Below are 15,019 nucleotides of genomic sequence, written 5' to 3'. Positions count from 1 at the left end.
ATGTGGTTTTCAGAAAAAAAACATACAAAACAGAACATTCCTGATTAGTTATTACAAATAATAACTCTTCTTGCTCTTCTTGTCACTACTACTTAATTTAAGGGCACGTTCTTTAGTATGGTCTGTCCTTTTTATCTTAGGGGAAATACAAATAATTTTTTATGGCATAATGTGTGAATTCATTCAACTTTTAAGAAACTAAAAGTTCAAAGTGGCCAGGACCACTGGTATAGGAATGTTTAAATTTCAGGGACCGGTGGGGAATAGTCACTTACTACATAGTTCACTAAAATTGTTCCTTTAGCTTAATACATGAAAGAAAGAAGAGTCTAACATTTCATCCTATTTCAGAGGAGATTCCCCCTACAGACCAGTAATAAAGTATCCCTACAAGTCCAGTCTGTGCTCCTAGCAGAGAAACTTCTAAGTGTATAAGCTTGTGACTGATCTTTTCTATTTGATGTATTTGAAGTTCATTACTGTAGTAACAAGAACTTAAAAACATGAGAGTTAGGCTTACATATGTCTAAAGTGTCTTACCGTGACTTTGTATGTGTATCCCAAGGATTAAAGTAGAGTGTCAATATATCTTACAGTAAATGAAAAGGATCTTTCAGTAAGGTGGCCTCACCATTATATATTACTATCATTAATAGATCTTTCTTACTTTCATTGGCTTAGATTCCATTTTCTGGAATCATGAAACTGGAAGTCATTTTTTCCTTAGGGCTTAAAGAAATAAAAAATTATCAAAGCATTATATAGGCAAAGGTTAAAAAACCTTCAAACAAGATTCATTTGTTTGCTTTTTCTTTTTTGAGAATACAAAGTTTTCAATGATTTATCATGATGTGAAATTTATTTCTGTGGGGTAAACCAAGAAAAACTGTTCAAAAAATAAATAAATAAAATATTCTATCGTATCACATTGATGAAGCCAAACGAGCCGTGTTATCCCAGCATAGCTTCAACCAGCCAAGATTTCGATTGTGTTCTTTAGCAAGGGCAACAAGAAGAAAGCAAGGGCACTAGAAGACTCACCTTAGCAAAGCAGTTTAAAGACATGACATATTTATGTATAAATCAATTTTATATCATGTCTTTGTATGTTAATCAGATGGTATTGAATGACTACATTTTAAAAATCACTGCAGAGAAGTAACCTACCTGCTTATTTTTACTTCAGCAAGAAAATCAGTTCACTTGAATTCTACTTTTCCTTTTCTCCCTCTTTTTTTTTTTAAGATTTTATTTATTTATTTGAGAGAGATTGAGTGAGAGAGAGCATGAGTGAGGGAGAGGGGCAGAGGGAGAAGCAGATTCCCCACGGAGCAGAGAGCCCGATGCGGGCCTCCATCCCAGGATCCTGGGATCATGATCTGAGCTGAAGGCAGACGCTTAACTGACTGAGCCACCCAGGAGCCCCTTTTTCCCCTCTTCTTAATAGCCATGGATCCTATGTTATTTTCTCCCATGTTTAATTCAATTTTTTAAGAAGTGGGTAGAGTCCTTATTCCACATTTTCTTAGGAAACCTCGGACTTTCTCAGTGCCCATCTTCTCCTTCTCTGCCTCCTAGGGAAGTGAGGTCACATCTCTTCACTTTTAGGAAGTTCCTAGACAATTCAAAATTCTTACTATATTTCTGTACTTCACTCTTTCTCTGCCATACTCAAATCTTCTTTTACAAAAACAAGTAGCCCATCATCTTCTTTTCATCAGAAAAAAATATACTATTTACTCAAACTAAAGAGAAATTATGTTACAGCCTGAGCAGGCAGCAATGGCTATTGTGATTTTAAACCGAATACTCTTTCCTTATACTACTCTTATAGTTAATTCAGGGAAACATTCTGTGTATAACCGGATGAACACATTCGTTTAGAAATCTTTGGATACATAAGGAAAAATATCAGGGAACTAGAGTAAAAATGTACTTTTTTTTTACTTAAAATTTGATTACTATGAAAAATTAACTCACACTAAAACTAGACACTTAAGAAAGTAGAAAGTTAATTTAAAAAAATAACTACCATGTTAGCTTAGCACCTTGAGAAACCAAATATGTCATTTGGTATATATTATTCCAGTCTTTTTTCTACCAATATACCTATGTCATTTTTTTTTAAACAAGCAAAATTTTGGTTGTATAGACTACAATGGAGAAGAATTATTGATTTTACTAAGTAGTTTATATCAGTGGAACTGGCCTAAGGAAAAGGAGCGTGGAAAATTAAGATCCCAAGTATAATTTAAGAATATCCAAAGAATATATGTCATGTCCCTGAGTTCCTTGTGACAATGCACTTAGGGAGAAGGCAAGCTCTGTAACTACTTTTATCCCTGATGTGCATTTATACACATTGTCCAAGACTGAACGAGAAAGGGGAAAAACAAGGGATTTAGCTGATCCCCACTCTGAGCCCTCAGCCTGATCCTGGAAGCGTCTGTATGCCGTGTCCAGACCACACACATTTGCTTTCACTCTGTTGGCTTCTTCCCAGCTCACATTTCTGCAGGTGAAGCAGTATCTCAGAGAAGCGAGAATTGTCTCAGAATAAAATTAAAGATGGTTGGTCCAGGTTATACGAAAATGGCTTTGTAAATCCACATGAAATTCCCTGGAAGAGAATCCAGTATGTGATCTGCTTTTGGAAGACATGAGGAAATGAAGAAATGCTGATTATTTTAAGGTATTTTGAATGAATTCTTCAGCATTTCCATGGAAAAGCCAAAGGAGGAAGAAAGAACAAATAAAAATATGGCTGTCACAACGTATTGGTTCATTGCCTATTAGGATGGAACCCACTGACTTATCTGACAAGGGAACTGCTAATTCTGTTCTTAATGTTATTAATTTAAATTGAGTGCTAACTGTAATAAACATGATTAAAAATATATAGAATTAGACATTGTCCCTGCTCATTAATTCTGCTTCCTGGTGGCCAGTAGTCTGTCCATCTTTCATGTTCACAGCTTGCCAGGTGAATAAGGACAGAGTTAAAAATGTTTCATGAGGTTGATCATTATCATTATTTCTAATTAATACTTTGAATGCATATAGGGTGCATGGTGCCATGCCGGGTCTCTTCAGAAGCGTTATAGAAATTAATTAAAGGTCTTAAAAAGACATCAGATATAAAGGGCAAGTAACACTTCAAGGAAGGAAAGACATCATAAATAAATGATTTTAAGAATTTTTGTTCATGTGGGGCGATTTTCATAATTTTACTTAAACTGTAGAATAACAAAGAGGGAGGGAAATGGTACATGAAGGGAAAGAGAAAAAAAACAGAGTGAATAGAAAAGGATGAGTTGGAAATTACTATTCACAAAAGAAAAATAGAGATAAGGAAGTAAAAAAGAAGAGTGTTTATATCATGAGTTATAGAAATCCGAATAAAATTGGCTTAAAGAAAAATAGAAATTTATGGGCTTACAAAAATATGTCAAATGGCAGCCTCATGTACACTTTTTTTTTTTTTGAGGGATTCCAGCTTTTTTTATTTCCCTCCTTTCACACAAAACAAAGTAGAAGAAATAATACAAGATTAAAACTGCAAAAGTAGTTAATTGGTAGAACACATATACACAAAAAAATCCAGATAGCAAGATAGGCTTATCTACAATGAGGAAACACATGTAAAAATTAAGGTAGTTTGTAGTTTTCATATGAAACATCGATTCAGAACTTTAAGCAATGTCACGGGGGTTGAATTTTCTTCTCTTTCATTCTTTAATTTTGTGTCCTCTGTCTTCATTCCATACGAGCAAAGTTGCCAGCACGACTCCCACCTCCCATCACCTCAAGTCGGACAACGTGAATAAATCATTACGCTAAGGAAAAGACCCCAGATTCAATGGGCTGCCTTCTCTTCGCTCAACAGTACAGCAGGTATATTTGCTCTTCTTGGATCAGATGCTATCCCTGAATCAAGTAGTATGGCTCCTGTAATGTAACTGTCAGAGTCATCAGATCTAAAGAGAATACGAGTCTTGGAGACACAGGTGGGATTTATCACCCAAATCATACGGACCAAGTGTAGGGGAGCTTTGGTGAAAATAAGTAAGAATAAAGAGTAACAACGGCAACAACAACAAAAACCCAAACTAACAAAAAGAATGAATGTCCAGGGCGCCTGGGTGGCTCAGTTGGTTAAGCGACTGCCTTTGGCTCAGGTCATGATCCTGGAGTCCCTGGATCGAGTCCTGCATAGGGCTTCCTGCTCAGCAGGGAGTCTGCTTCTCCCTCTGACCCTCCCCTCTCTCATGTGCTCTCTCTCATTCTCTCTCTCTCAAATAAATAAATAAAATCTTAAAAAAAAAAAAAAAAGAATGAATGTCCAGTATAACAAGTATAAGAGTGAAAGAAAGGACAAGGCAGGATGGGCCCTTTGCATTAAGCTTTATCTTGTATTTTATAACTAATGGAATAAAATTATAACATACCAAAACTACTAATTTTGTTATTGCCACATGTCCAACATCCTCTGCTGAATTATTAGTGAATTATAGTCACTTAACTCAATGGATTAGGAATGTCATATACTTTTAACAAATGTCAACTTCATTGTGCTATGGCTCTTAAACACTTGCCTGGCTCCACAGGGTATGAAATAAGCTTTTCACATTTGTGTTGGAGTGCTGTATGCAGTCAGCACTGGGTGAAACTTCATGGAGTCTGCGTGCAGAATATGCAGTTTACTCACTGAGACCAGAGACAGAGAGAGAAAGAAGCATAGCAAACTTTTCAAGAAGGATCAAGAAACCAGTATCCTCAGGATACAGACAAAGAAGTCCACATGCTACAGTTTAAGCAGGGAAAGAAACTATTATTGGAGGCCTACTATATTCTCAATATTGTACCTACCTCATCTCATTTAACCCTCAAAGCAATCTTATGAGGAAGAGATTAAGTTCCACTCCTACAACTTAAAAAAAAAAAAAAAAATGAGACTCACATCTACTAAAAAGTTTTCGGATGTACTACTGCTGGTAAGTTCCAAGATGGGTCTTTGAGCTAATATTCACATAAACATAAGGCTCAATTTATAGGAATTTCCAACTCTCTCCCTCTGTGGAGTAAATTCATTGGGTACATGAAGTGGAGAGTTCTTCTACCAGCTATCCCCTGTCCCTGCACCCATGCTCTACACCAAGCAGGGTGATGGGAGGTGGTAGATGAAATGGTTTGGGAGGCAAAAAAAACTCTGGGTGGTGAGCAGAGAGTACAGAGGTTCAAAGAGGATTTTATGAAGTTTACCCCATGGTTACATCTCTCTCTGATATTTCAGTAAAATGTTTATTTCTTTTTAATGCATTGCAGAACTGAATCTGGTCTGGTTGTTTTCGAGACCTGCTTTTAATGAAGGTGAGAAAGGAGGCTCCTCATGGGAAGGTAATCACAACTGGGTTAGGTTTAAAAGAGGAAGTGGTCTAGGGGAACCTGCATGGCTCAGTCGGTTGAGCATCTGCCTTCAGCTCAGGTCATGACCCCGGTATCCTGGGATCAAGCCCCGTGTCTGGCTCCCTGCTCAGCGGGGGAGCTCTCCTCTCCTCTCCTCTGGCTCGTGCTCTCACTCACTCTCTCTCTCAAATAAATAAACAAAATCTTTAAAAAATATAAATTAAGGGCGCCTAGGTGGCTCAGTTGGTTAAGCGACTGCCTTCGGCTCAGGTCATGATCCTGGAGTCCCGGGATCGAGTCCCGCATCGGGCTCCCTGCTCGGCAGGGAGTCTGCTTCTCCCTCTGACCCTCCCCCCTCTCATGTGCTCTCTCTCAAATAAATAAATAAAATCTTTAAAAATAAATAAATAAAATAAATAAAAAATATAAAATAAAACAAAATAAATGAAAGAGAAAGTGGTTCTAGTTCTTAGAACAATTTTTCAGAGTAATTTATTTTGAAGCCATAATAATGAATATTTGTAATAATGCCATTATAGCTTCACAAAAATATATCAGGGATAAATATAAGAAATGACAGTTGATATTTATATAGCAGTAATAGCAGTAATATAAGAAATAACAGTTAAAACTTACAGTAGTAAAAAGCATAAACATTATCCATCACAAAAGAGAATTGTTGGCCATATATCCAGGTTGCTTTCTCATATTGAAATATTGTGTTCAAATAAGCAGCAGGGATATAACCAGTTATGTTCCTATATCTTATAAGAAGGACTTTTTTCCATAATCTACATTTACCTACAAGGGTATTTCTATTTTGTTTGATTAATCTTATACATATAAGGTGCTCTAACGATAACCTAAAGGTAATGATGAAAAACGGAAGATATTTATCATGGCTCAGGGCAGTCTTAGTGCTAACACCATCCAGCACTTAGTAGGTATTCAAAAGATGGCAACTATTCTTTACCAATACTAGGAGAATAGTCAGAAATCAGCCAAGAAACCTTTCAAAAGTCAGAGCATCATTTAGAAATAAAATTAGGAAAGAAATATAGGTTTCTTAAAAATTATGGGGTACCTGGGTGGCTCAGTCTTTAAGCATCTACCTTTGGCTCCGGTCATGATCCCAGGGTCCTGGGATCAAGCCCCACATCAGGCTCCCTGCTCAATGGGAAGCCTGCTTCTCCCTCTCCCACTCCCTCTGCTTGTGTTCCCTCTCTCGCTGTGTCTCTCTGTGTCAAATAATAAATAAAATAATAAATGAATAAATAAATAAATGAATATAAATTATAACACCACTACTTGTTTTTCTGATGGTGTATTTTTTCCCATCCACAACAATCTCTGAGCAGCTTATCTTAATTCATTATAATTTGGGTATTTTTCCCCCCTCTCATTTCTTTGTGAATTTTTATAAATAACAGCTATGAAAGCTACTTAAATTTTACTTAAAACTTGTCATTCAATGAAAATGAGATAAGGAACATTATATAGATTATATGAAACTATTATATTACATAATAGTTCATTGAACATAGTGCTTTCTCAAATTATACACAGAGATAATGTGGTTTTTCTCTTACATGGTGAATGATGTACCATGAACAGTTCCAACATTACATGAATAATATATTATGGCTCAGTCAGCCATTAAATTTCTTACACACTTCCTGTTAATGTTTAAAGGCTCTTGGTAAAGGTGGAATTTAATTTGTTAGCTCTGCTATTAGAAGAAAACAATTAAATAAAGCATACTGCTTTTTGTTATTGTTGCTCCTTGGTTTTGTTTTAAGCATGATGTAGTGCAGTGCTGGTTAGAACTAAAATGAAGTCTTTATCACCTTACCAGCTTTGTGATATGGAGCACATTCTGTAACATCTTTAGGGATGGGAGTCCAGAATGCCAAATCTTAAAAGAAGGAAATGAAAGCCAAGTGAACTCTAGCTCCAAGATCTAGTGAAGAAATTATAGGCTGAATGTCTGTTTGCAGCCTCAACTCTGTTATGACACTTTTGTCATCAGTAATGTATTTACTGGAAATATTTTGTAATTTTTATACCTAGGATATCAGAAATAATTGCAAGCACCTGCATAAAATAGAAACAATGAGGAGCAGCAAATTACTGAACTAAGAAACTATCACTTTTATAAAAAATACACTTATTGTAACTTTCTTAGAATGCACATTGAGATATAAAATGTCACTCTAAATGCTAAACAATTAACTCATATTCCTCTTCATTGCTAGTTATCTTTGATTATAAATTCTAAGAGATCAAAATTCCATTGCCTCCATTTAACAAAGTGACTGCAAAGATAAATAGCTATTATGTTTTCTGATGATGACTGGTTATATTAGACACACATTAAAAATGCTCATTTTTAGTCTTTTTTTATTCAAAGAATGTTGACTTGGTACTTTTTTTCTCTCTTCTTCCATAAACTATTCTATTAAAATGCTAGAAATCTTAAAAAGTATTTCCGGGTACTTATGGATTTCAAACTTTAATATGCAATTAAAATTGTATTGCTATGGATGTGAAAAGTGCACAATATATTAAAATTTGATTTGCTGCTTAAAAAACTTTAATACATAGTACAACTTATCTGAACACATACTTTTCTCAGAACATCTCAATTTTCTGTTGTTTAGTAAAACAAAACTTCCTAATGTCAAAGTATCATGAAAGTATTAAGTGGAAATAGATTTCCAAAATAAATCTCCATCTTTTCTTTCTTATTTGTAATTTATTTTCATTGAGTTTAATAATAAGCATGTTGTTTGAGAAGTTGTTAGTGTGTCAAGAGAAAATAACTGAAAGGCAACTTAATCTCATTTAGTATAAATAGGACTCTTAAAATCTCTAGGTGGGAACTATTTAATACTTGGTTTTCCCACTTTGTTTTTGTAAGAGAAAACATCTATTTGTAAATGACTATCATTAATCTATATTCTGGGCTGGTGATCAAAAAACCTCTTAGGTGAGAAATTAACTGATAGATCTATAAATTTAAATAATAAACAAACTTTTCCCGATGGTCTAATTTTTCCTTAAACATTTCAGCTCCAATAGATGATATTATTTGCCCATTTTCATAAAACACTGGGGCAGATTCAATCCTGGGCATTCTGCCAGGACAATGGCCAGAGCTGTCCTTCAAAGGTTAGAACTGCACACTTACTGCTCTTATTTTGAAAGTTGTTGCAGAACTGAGTCCACTCTCCTTTCTGTATTCAACAACAATTTAACTGCTTCAAAATGGTTGTTTAAGGGGAAAAGACAATGTACAATGGACAGAGAGTAGAATGCTGGCAAATATTTACATATAATGGGGGCACATGGGTGACTCAGTCGGTTAAGTGTCTGCCTTTGTCCCAGGTCATGATCCTGGAGTCCCAGTATCGAGTCCCGCATTGGTCTCCCTGTTCAGCAGAGTCTGCTTCTCTTCCCCTCACCCTGCTTGTGCTTTCTCTCTCTCTCTCTCACTCTTTGTCTCTCTCTCAAACGAATAAATAAAATCTTTAAAAAAATATTTACATATAATGGTAGGCATAAGATAGGAATCAAAGGGTTGAGGTGAAGGATCCAGAGAGCAGCTGAGAATTCAAGTGATATTAAGTGAAACAAAACCCCATACTGTTACCAGCAGAAGATGACTGAGGATTAAAATTCTGTTAAATATGTAAGTCTGGGGGCACCTGGGTGGCTCAGTTGTTAAGCATCTGCCTTCGGCTCAGGTCATGGTCCCAGGGTCCTGGGATCGAGCCCCGCATCGGGCTCCTTGCTCCACGGGAAGCCTGCTTCTCCCCTCTCCCACTCCCCCTGCTTGTGTTCCCTCTCTCACTGTGTCTGTCAAATAAAATCTAAAAAAAAAAAAAAAAAAAAAAAAAAAAATATATATGTAAGTCGGGTGATTCTTTCAAAAGGCTGGAAGTTGTAAAACCTTGATTTTCCTGCTAAGTATCAATGTTCCTTATTTTGGTAATAGACTCCCAATATTACTTTTGAGGAAACCACCCAACCTCTCTTTAAGCCTTGCAGCTCAGGTTCAGCTGACCCCACACATTGGCTGGAGGTAAAAACACATCCCTGAACAACAGATGTGAATCCTGCAATTTATCTTAGAACAACTGGAAAAATAGAGTGTTACAATCCTTAATACATAGTAGGTGTTCAATAGATGGAAGTTGATGTTTTATTACCAGTAACATTTTTTTTCTATTCATTCAAATAATGATTTAGTGACATAATTTACATTTTTTTTAGTTTAGTGAATTGAAGTTATGAAAGTTTGCTTTTGTTTATCAAGAAGAAATTTTGTGAAATGCTTTATAAATGTTAAATCATTTAGTAGAGAAGTGTGTCTTGATTAGCTTTACATGATAAATAAAATTAGGATAACATGATAAAACTGATTCTGTTTTTCTTACACGCATTCATTTATTTACTATCAAAATGAATGGACTCCTTGGGGCACCTGGGTGGCTCAGTCTTAAGCATCTGCCTTCGGCTCAGGTCATGATCCCAGGGTTCTGGGATCGAGCCCCATATCCAGTTCCTGCTTCACGGGAAGCCTGCTTCTCCATCTCCCACTCTCCCTGCTTGTGTTCCCTCTCGCTGTGTCTCTCTCTGTCAAATAAATAAAATCTCTAAAAAAAAAAAAAAAAAAAAGTGAATGGAATCCATTTTTTTTTCCCTTTCAGAGACCATTTTTTTTTTTTAAAGATTTTATTTATTTATTTGAGACAGAGAGAATGAGAGACAGAGAGCATGAGAGGGAGGAGGGTCAAAGGGAGAAGCAGACTCCCTGCCGAGCAGGGAGCCCGATGCGGGACTTGATCCCAGGACTCCAGGATCATGACCTGAGCCGAAGGCAGTCGCTTAACCAACTGAGCCACCCAGGCGCCCTCAGAGACCATTTTTATTAGTCTAGAATTTAACCAAGCAAAATGGTGAGCTTCACCTGAGAAAGGGTTATATACAACTTTTATATTGTAGCAGTCAAACGAATCCATGCTCCTTACCATTTTATACTTGACAAATAGTTCAATTCCAAAGAAATTCATGACATAAAAATAAATACTGTCCATTCAAATATATGTATTTGGTTCTAATGGCAATGTGCTTATATTTTAAGTAGATTTGCTGCCAATTGACTCTCTCTCCTCAGTTATCGGCAAAGGGGTAAAACCATCTCTATTTAATAAACACTGCTAGAAGGATAATTACCAAATAGAAATGGTGTAAAGGATTTGAAGGAGTATCTGATGCTGTATATATTTTGTGAAAATATGAATATTTTCTAATGCTGATGAATAGAATGGATTTAAATAACTAAACTCAGGCTCAGCTGTGAGTTTTTTCTTGAAGCTAATATGAACTTGAAAGAGAAGAAAAAGCTCTATTTAAACGAAGTAAAAAGTATCAGTCATTTTGAAATAAGACAATTATAAAAGGATAATTTTGTTCACAAAGATAGATGCAAATTTTGTACAACAGAGATGATTAGCATTCCTTCCAAGATAACTTTGGCGTCTTAACACTTCTGTTTGCCTCTAGATAGATCTTAAGGAGAAAATTATTGGTGCTCAAATATATTAATATCAAAAAATAAGTTAAAAAATGGACTTATTGTCCAAATACAGAAATTACTGGGCTTTCCTTGCCTCTTTTAAAAATATGCCTCAGCTTGAGTTTTCCCAGAAGACGCTGCAATTGATCACCCCAATCTTAAGAACTTCATGTACTGCACACTGTTAGGATTAAAACATTTCCCAAACTGGATGCCGCTGAATTCTAGGTCTAGAAGACCTAAATAGGTCCACTGCTCAGAATTAGGCTCTTTGAAGAAATTCATTTGGGAAACCAGGCATCTTATCTCTCTTTGGCATGCATCCTGAACACTGGTATCTTATCAAGGCTCAGAATTCCTGAACTACTGTTGAACTTTGTTTCACCCATCTTTCCCAAACTAATTTTAAATGAAACTTTTTTCACCCTGGCTTCTCTATTAATATCCTGAGGAAGGCTATCCCATGGAACATCAGTGGAGAATGTTGACATAATTATGATGTGAGCACATTCAGACAAGAATAAACTCTGCTAGGACAACATTCTGTGACAGGTAAGACTTTCCTAGATTGTATCACACTAGGATTCAGAATGTTGGCAGTAATTACTGGGTGTGGTTCTGTGAATCTAATAATATGTTAAAGAATTATTTAACTTGTAAAAAATTGAGAATAACTAAATTTCCAGTAGTAAATGTGTGTGTGTGTAGTGTATAGTAAATAGTCTTAAAATAAAACAGACAAAATATATATAAACCCAATAGATATGATACATTTAAAATTCTTATTTACTGAGGAGTTTGTATAACACCTAATCAGGTACACTGAAAATAAATTATTTCCATTTTTGTCTAGATGCTCCCTCTGTCTTATTTTCTCTATACATATAGGGTCTACTAATTCTTCTTTGTGTCCCCCATAGTTAGCATTTTATCAGTCTCTAGGAATGGTTACTTAATTCCATCAGGATATTAATATCAATGTTATAAAATCTCATTTGTGTTTTTAAAACCAAATGTCTAAACACACACACACAGAGGAAGAGAGAAATAAAGTATTATTTTACATGGGAAGTTTTGTGGGTTTTTTAGTATACAGTGTGTGTATTGGCATGTTTCCTTAAGATGCATGTGTGACCTTATGCCCACCTCTACAGATGATGATGAAACTCCCTTTCTGAATATTCATCCTAACCCTAAATAAAAGGAATCCATTCACCCTTGCTTGGGGACTCATGGCTTTGGAGGTTATGCCCTGTGGTCTCTTTACTTGCTGCAAATAAAGTTTCTGTATATAATTATTGTGTAATAATAATATTATTAATGTGTTTTTAAGCTTATTAAATGTATTTTTAAATGGGGTGCCTGGGTGGCTCAGTGGGTTAAGTGTCTGCCTTCAGCTCAGGTCATAATCCTAGGGTCCTGGGTTCGAGCCCCACATCGGGCTACCTGCTCGGCGGGAAGCCTGCTTCTCCCTCTCCCACTCCCCCTGCTTCTGTTCCCTCTCTCGCTGTATCTGTCTCTGTCAAATAAATAAATAAAATAAAATAAAAAATGTATTTTTAAATGACCTGAAATTAAAATTATAAAATTGTTCCTAATAGTTCCATGTAGGGGTGATAATGAATGAACATAGGGATATATTGTATTTTTTTTTACAATCAGCATTTTTTTAATATAATTTGAGAGCAAAACAACAGAATTTGTATTCTCCATCTATAATAATTGAAGTACATATCAAGACTCTGCTTTAATAATTGCACTCCTTCATGTAATATGCTGTGTAAAAAAAAGCCTGTGCCCAGGTATTTGTCACCCAAAGAGGCTCCTAGTTTTAGTTACTCGTCAGTGTTGTTTCTCCTCCTTCACACCCTTTGCATTCCTGTGCTTTATGATTCCTCTTTCTTCTTTGATCACTGGTCTTCTTGGTTACAACTGCCCACCGCTGGAGCAGAGGGAGGGGCTTAACATGCTCGCTGTTTGAAAAGAATTTTCACATTTGGTTCTAACTGAAAGCAGGTCCCACCTATTATGCTATCCTGGGTGATGGGATATCCAGGAAACACTTTTCTACAAGCTTTTTTTTTTTTTTTTAAAGATTTTATTTATTTATTTGAGAGAGAGAATGAGATAGAGAGAGCATGAGAGGGAGGAGGGTCAGAGGGAGAAGCAGACTCCCCGCCGAGCAGGGAGCCCGATGCGGGACTCGATCCCGGGACGCCAGGATCATGACCTGAGCCGAAGGCAGTCGCTTAACCAACTGAGCCACCCAGGCACCCTTTTCTACAAGCTTTTTGAGAGCAACAGCTTCAAGTTTATTACTTTATCAATTGAGGTCCACACCTCTTGAAAACTATGTCAGCATCATGCTTTGCTCAATGGAGATGAGCCACAAAGACTGCTAATAAATATTTATCAATCAATTTTTTAAAAAATTTGTAGAGTACAATTTGGAAATTAAATATTTCATAAATTATTTCCTTTGTGGCTTGTTGACTTCCAGAATATCTAATACACTTTTTAAAATCTGGTAACATACTTACCATATCTGTCCCAAGAACTTTGTAGGATATTTTACAAAGGTAATACCCTGCTGTTTGAGAAAATGTAAACACAGCAAACTAAATATTCAGTGGAAAGCTAATGACTGAAATCAGAATTTTCTTTGACCTCATTTTGAATGTATCCTAGGATTAATCTAGAAAGGAAGGATATTGCCCTAGTTTCAGGGCCTATAGTACTCACCACGCATTAACTCTTTAAACCACATAAAATTCATCAGATGACTTCTATGCTGATGCTGAAACAGCAAGAGAACCACTCAGAATGCTTGTCTTCAAGTAGCATCTAATCCAGTACGTAAGGCACACATGGAAGTTTATAATTACAAATACCAGGTGACACCTTCAGTTTGGTCTTCCTTAAAAGAAGTTAGTTAGCCTTCCATCCACTCTTGTCAAAGAATATACATACTCCTTTTCCCCTGTGTAATAGATTATTTTAACTTAGGAAAATGTCCTCCGGGTCTAGATCTTACTTTATCAGGATTATGCAATTGCCCATTACTTATGCTCCAGGCACCTCACAGAATGTACCTCAAGTCATAAATTAAACTATACACACATACACACACACACACACATTTATATACATATATATATGTTAATTTATCCAAGATGACAGAATTATGGCTCAGAGCAAGAAAACTCCATTTCATGCAAAAAAATGAGGCAATGACTACCTACTAGCTTTCCCTAAATGGTCAAAAAAAAAGTACTTTATATTAATGGACACAAAAGCCTGTGGTAATGTAGCCTCCTTTATTTTGACAGTGTTAATTTCGAAAGAGAAGAATTTGCAAGTGCTTTGAAAATGCTACTCTCTGGTTGTTCCTAAAAATCTTTAGCAACATTTTTTGCTTTTATGTACTTTTCATTTGTTTCCAGTTGATTTAGCTATTGTGTAAGTGTGCAGAGAGGTTAGTGTGAGTGGTCCATGCAAGTAGAAACTGCATTTCAGAGGAAGGAGGTAAAGGATCAAAGGTGCTCTAGGAGAGTAGCTGAAATGATCTTAAAGAAATGCAAACTCATTTTAGGGACCACCTTCATGTGAAAAAGGATATTAACACAAGAATCATAAAAAACAGATTTTCAAATTGCCTTTGGGTTGCTAAGTAGCGCAGAAAGGTGAGATGAAGGATTCCAGAGCAAACGGAACCCTAGATATCAGAAACAAGACAGAGGAGAGCAGAATACAAGGGAAGAAAAAGGATTTTGCCAGAGGCAGCTGACAATATGAATTGGAACAGCAGGGGGAGCTATAGTATTGCAGTTGTCAAATCCCAGTTTTCATAGAACTTTCAGATTTATGGTTCTAGCAAAGAAGACATGTTAGTGATTCTTACTTTTGTAATAAACAACCCAGCTACAGACACTGGGATGGAGCTTTAATGATCTGTATCTTCTGAAGCCAAAAGTGTGATCAGCACATCATCCACTTTGGACAGACTTGGTCTGTTATCACATACAGGTTTGA

Source organism: Mirounga leonina, unplaced genomic scaffold (genome assembly GCF_011800145.1).
Source record: "Mirounga leonina isolate KUSES-001 unplaced genomic scaffold, KU_Mleo_1.0 Mir_104, whole genome shotgun sequence".
In the NCBI taxonomy this organism is placed as follows: Eukaryota; Metazoa; Chordata; class Mammalia; order Carnivora; family Phocidae; genus Mirounga; species Mirounga leonina.
The sequence above is the reverse complement of the archived record's forward strand: the minus strand, read 5'-3'. Positions refer to the sequence as shown.